The following is a 6,390-nucleotide window of genomic DNA, read 5'->3' on the forward strand; positions in this document are numbered from 1 at the left end:
ATAATTCAATTCGATCTAAATCAAATTAATAAATCAAGTTGAATTGATTTTAAAATTTAATTCATTTTTTTTTTTTTTTATAAAATTTAGTTCAATTCAATTTAAATTTAAAAGCTTAAAATTTAATTTAATTAATTCATTCCAAATTTTAAAGAGAACTTTGAAAAAAAAAAAAGAATATTGCAGAATGATTGTGTTATGCCAATCAGAGACTGGTTTTAATCTACTGCCTGAGCCTTGCTGCCTGGGCTTATCCTTCGCTTTCTTTGGTTTCTTTCTCATGCTAAAGACAAGCCAAAGGGATCGAAAGCAAAGCATAGAGCACCTTAATCACTGCCTCTCCTTCATCTCTCCTAGTTGTCTTGTTGAAATTGTTGTATCAATGCAACAAATTAGAGAGAAAAAAAATCTCCCAAATCCTTTTTTTTCTACTTTTCTCTTCAGCCAAACACTCATAAAAGGAAAAATATCTAAAATTGCTTTCGCTTTGTGGTCAACGATAACATTGCAGAGGCTCATACAGGAGAAGCAGTATGTCGATTCTAGGATGTGAGTGCATGTTGAGTTAAGGATATGGTTGATGGAGGCGCAGTTGAAGCCCATATGGTGAGGTAGAGCTGGATTGTTAAATTTTGGCATTTATTTGATTGCTAATACATATATGTACAATTATGCTCTAAAGGTTGGGGGAGACAACTAGAAGAATAATCAATATCGAATCAATTTAGTTTAAGATTAATTTTGTGATTGTAACGCCCTCACTGTAAGTAGTCCATACGTTCTACTGTTCCAACGACTAACGTTTGTTCGGACAGTTAGAAAACGTTTGTTCGGACAGCTAGAATGTTTGGAACTACACTTAAATTAGAGTGAGGAGATATAAATTGATGAAATAAAGACCAAGAAAAATTAAGAGAAAATAAAAGAAATAAAATGTAATTAGGTTAAAGGAGCCAGAACAACGGCGATGGATGACAGTACCGCGAAGTCATTGCGTAAACCGTTGATGACCCCAGACCCGCGAAGAACCCTAGGAAATAATTTTCGGGACCTAATTAAAGGTTTACTGAGGTTCAAATAACATTAAAAATGTCAAAGAAAATTTAGTTAATTGGTACAGATGAAAATAAAAATTAAAGGAACTATCGGATCAAGGATTTAGTCGGTATTACCGAAAAAGTTTGACTATAACCCGAAGAGGGGCATTTTGGTCATTTGACATCTAGAGTTGACTTTTGATCTAAATGTCCATTAGAATGAGTGATATTAAAATTTTGAAAATCCCATGAAAACATGAAACTATATGTAATGTAATTAAAGGAAATATAAGGGAAATTATTAGAAATATTAAAACTTTAATTATTATAATCAATAAACAAATCTTAGTGGGATATAAATAGGCATAAGGTGACAAAGTTGAAGGAAATGAAATTTGGAAGTGTATATTTTCCATGTAGGTTTGAGACTTTGTAATTCAGTGAATATTTTGAGCCATGACTGAATTTGTGTTACTCCAATTGGTATGACGCCAATTTGAGGTGAAACTAGACCCAAAATGCTGCATTTTTCATGAAGAAATCATGTCCAAATTCTATCCACAAAATGACCTAAATTTTGTCCCAATCCGGATGACCATATAGTGAACCCAGAAAAATGACCAAATGAATAGTACACATTCATTTAGCCATAACTCCCTCTAGACAAGTCCAAATGACCTGAATTTTATACCATTGGAAAGCTTAGACATAGGACTACAACTTTCATGAAGGCCACAGAGCCCAGAAATGTCTCTAACCAAACCAAATTGTTGGCCCGTCCAAAACCATATTACCCAGAAATTGCTAGACATACGCTTACTTGACCAATTTTGGCAAAAATGTCATAACTTGGTCTAAAAAAATCCAAATGCAATGAAATCAGTGGCAAAATTTCCACAATACATCAATCTACAACATTGGTATCTTGACCAAGACCCAGAAATCAAGGAAATTAGGTCAATTGGCTAGATAAAGTTAGTATGCAAATTCTGAAAATTGCCTAAGTGACCATTTGACCCCAGAATAGTCTTCAAGTCATATCTTCCACTAGAAAACCCCAACTTGGAAGAGCCATATTGTTCTGGAAACCTAAGAAATAGGACTCCAACCTTGTTTTAGATACATTCCTCAAATTATGAATGCAAGAACCCTAAAAGTTGAGTCAAAGCCACTGACCTGAACTGGAATCCTGTTGGCATAGGGTACTTGAGTCCAGGCCAGTGATTTGGCTATAAGTAATTCTAAAAAACTTCAAAAATTGCAATCCAAAATTCTGAGTGGCCATATGACATAGGACAACAAACTCTATGAAGAACACTAAGCCTAAAAGTGACTACAATATGTTCAATTAAATTGGTAAATTGTAACTCCAAAATCTGCCTAGCTAAGGATCCAGAATTTGGAAATGAACTAGTTATGGTTATCTGACCATAACTTAAGTTCTAGAAAATCAAATGACATGATTCAAAAAGGGAAAACAAAGACATGACATAGAGGAACAACTTCCATGAAAGAAGTGTGGCCAAACAGTGGCCACAAAGTGATCAAATTGATAGGTAAATTTAAGACATTAAAATTGAACCTAAAGAAATGTTCATAGGACAAATTATTTTATGGTAGAGTTTTAACCCTAATATGTTACGAAACACTAAATTACATGACAACAGGTATGTAAGACCCACTTTTCCACTACAAGTTGACATGAAATTTCTAATAAGTAATTGATAATGCTTAATTACCCAAAGTAAACCTAGGCTTATGTATATAGTTTGGATAGATTGGTATACCAATTAGGGACTACAGATAGTAGTACTGCCTACATGAATGATCATTGATCGAAAAAATATGTCTGATATGATTGTTCTACAGGCTATATGCCTGCCTGTTGGCCATTGTGCCTAATTTCATTTTTGGCTTTAAAAGCCTGCCTGCTGGCCTTGTGCCTGACATGACAGTTGTATGCAGGGTAAACATATAGTTGTCTAACCAGTATACTCCCGTGTATCCAGCCTTTATAGTCTGTTATAGGTTACTTGGGCACTGTTATAAATTAATTAAGACTGAAAATATGAAAAATGAACAGAAAAAATACTGTTAAATCTAATTGTTCCCAAAGTGCAGGAAATTTATAAATGACTTAGATTTTATGAAACAAAGCATAAAGATATTGTTTTTAATTATTTAGTTACTTTTCTTTAAAATTATGCACCACTAAATAATTCGCTTAGCGTGTTAGTTTTTTCATCACGTAGGTACTGGAGACCATATACAGTCGTAGCAGCAACAGTAGCAGTAGTGTTCTAACAGAGTTTTGACAGATCTGCCATAGTCCAGAGTCACCTCAGTATTTTATATTTTGTTGGTAGGGCTAATGTATTAGATTTTGTATTTTGGTATATTGGACATAAACATCGTGTAATTACATTTTGAGATTGTAAATGAAATTGTAAATTATTGTGTATAAACCTTTATATGAATGATTATGAGTAAATTATATGAATGTATAATGACATGGAAAAAATGAATGGAAATATGAGATAGATATGAAATTGTTTTTAATAGGTAAATATTGAAAATCGCCAAATGCTAATAAAATAGAGGAGGCTCTGTTCGGGTCTCCACAGAAATAAATTGTGATAAAAAAAAAATTACCACATGTTTTCTATGAAGTTTAAAATTAACAATGGACAGGATAAGATAAGATAGGGTGCTCCAGCACCGAATGTGGCATGCTTTACTCGGCTATACTGTAGACGGGTAAAGGGCATCACAGTGATTTTATTCAATTTTTTAATTTTTATTTTTTTTGTTTGAAATTGAGCTGACCACTTTCTCATCCCTAGAAATCTCCAACTACTATAAACCCAATCCTAATTTGAAATAAACAAAAATAAAGCATACTAAATGTATGCTGAACTTGTGCTCTCTGAACCCTTACACCCTTGTCTCTTTCTAGGTTCTGGAACACATTTCTCATTCTTAGGACTTTCTAAGCTAGTTGTAAGCATTTCCTAGGCCATTATTTGTGCCTTTAGAAATTTTGGTGGTGTAGAATTGCCACCCTAGCCCTTCCTTTATTGCTTTCGCTTACTTTGTCCACACTAACTTTGTAAGGATCCCAACTTTTACTATCTTGCTATCCTAAAGATCCCTTGACCATCGCCTCTGTTGTGGTTTTACCTATAAGTTTCGTGCTTTTATCCATCCCTTTGTCTCCCTCATCACACTCTTTTGGAGTCATTTGACTGACTTTTCTTCAACCTGTTAGTCTTGCTTTACTATCTCACTTAATAGTTTAGGGTGCCAGGGGATGCATCCTTACTATTATTCCTTTAGTTATACTTTATGTCTGGTATTCTTTCCTTATTAGTGGACTAATGGAACCTAGTCCAACTATCACCTTTGGGAACTGGGAATAGACTATAATTGACCAAAATATCATACCGTTAAGTCTTGACCTCCACCATTGTCTCTTCCCAGTACTACATTACACTCTTAGGTTCCGTTCATAAGGTTATCTCTCCTACTTTTTAGGAGCTAACATCTTTACAACATTAACTAAATGCCTCATGGTGTGTTTACTGACATTTCTATCAATGCCCCTTTAGTTTGGCCTATTTTGGGTTCTCTGGGTCTTTTCTCTTAGTTCACTTTGTTTACCTTGCCTAAAGTAGTGCTCTAGCTACTTCTCCCATTATCTCTACGTTTTTTCCTTAACCTAGTAGTCACACTAGGTGACTTCACCCTTTCCTAGTATTTGTCAAGTCATGCACATCACTCACGTACTCATCATTGGTCCTCTAACCACTTTAGCATGCATTACCTTTGTGCACATACTCTTCACTTTGGTAGACCTAAGTCTACTATCCTGACCCTCATTTCTATGTCCTTCCTACTATCTTTTGGTGCTTATAAACCAGTAATCATTGTCTTTTCATTATTTTCCCTTTCCTCAGTTGAGTGACTACTCCTACCCTGTACAACAAGAGGCTTAAAAGGAACTCAAAGAACAACATTTTTGCATTCTTCACTTTTTGCCCCTTCATGTTTGCATAAGTTATGGGTTATCTACCATCTAATGGAGAGGTTCTATAATGGTTCTCTTTCCTATCCTTACTCTCTCATTCAGGATTTAGGGTGTTACGTACCCTAAAATCTCTGTATTGAGCCTTAAAACTCTGTGTTTATCTGGACATCTATCTCTTTATAGTATTTACCATAGGGTACTAAAGCCTCTTTATAAGTGCTAGGACTATACATTTGTTAGGACATCACCCATTTTGGAACCTCTATCCCAGGGTAGTAAAGCTCTTTATTAGGCTTAACAACTCTATTTTTGTTACACCTCTTACTATTTCTACCCTTACTTTTGAAATTCTCACCCCTATTGAGGTAGGTGAGGCATTCACTTTGTAAACATATTGCTACTCTGTCTCGGGGGTGGGGGGGTGGAGGGTGTGGTGTGGAGGGGGAAAGGAAGGGCATACCATTTCTTAGATTAAAGGCACTGCTGTCGACACCATATTTTGGCCGACCCCCAGAATCAATAAACTTCGAAACCGATCCCCCAGCATTAAGTCTCCCTTTGCCAGCCAATTATATTTCCGACCTCTCCTTGCCATTTAACCACATTTCCGATCCCTCTTCACAGAGAATTGAATCAATGCTAAGTCCTCGTATCAGTTAAAGCCTTACCGGTCTCTCAAGTCACTCACCGACCTCTCAAGCCAATTGTCAAATTTCCTGACCAGTCAAGTACATTCCCGATCTCTCTTGTCAAACAAAATTGAACCGACACTATATCTTTATGTCACCGGTTTTATTGCCGATCTCTCATTTTAAGTTTAGGAATAATCAAGTTAAGATTCCAATCCAGTGTAATGATGATCTCAATCTTAAGTGGGTCGTCAAATTTCCAATTTTAATTGAGTCCCGTTTAGCGTTGGTTCCCTACCGATCTCACGCTAATTGTTTTCCGATCTCTCACGCTTAGGTTAATAATCACTTCCAGTTGCTTCGATATACTCAGACAATCAAGTGTTTAAATAATTTAGAAATTTTTCGATCACAACCATTCACCGAACAAAATAGGCATTTCATTTCATTTCATTTCAGAATTTGTACAAGTCATTCGGCTGGGGGATCACCCCCAGCCTGATCTACATTTTGTCCATCTCCTCTCTCACCCTCAGGCTCCTCCTCGCTATCCTCACCTTCATCCTCGGGAGCCAGGTTGGCCATCCAAGAGAAGTCCTCCTCAGGATAACGCTTTTTGAGCTCGGCCAGGAGATCTCTGTGAGCATTCACATAAGCGCTGGCCACTCCGGTCACCATCTCTTCTTCTTTCGCTTTG

This window comes from Hevea brasiliensis, chromosome 14 (assembly GCF_030052815.1).
Source record: "Hevea brasiliensis isolate MT/VB/25A 57/8 chromosome 14, ASM3005281v1, whole genome shotgun sequence".
NCBI lineage: Eukaryota > Viridiplantae > Streptophyta > Magnoliopsida > Malpighiales > Euphorbiaceae > Hevea > Hevea brasiliensis.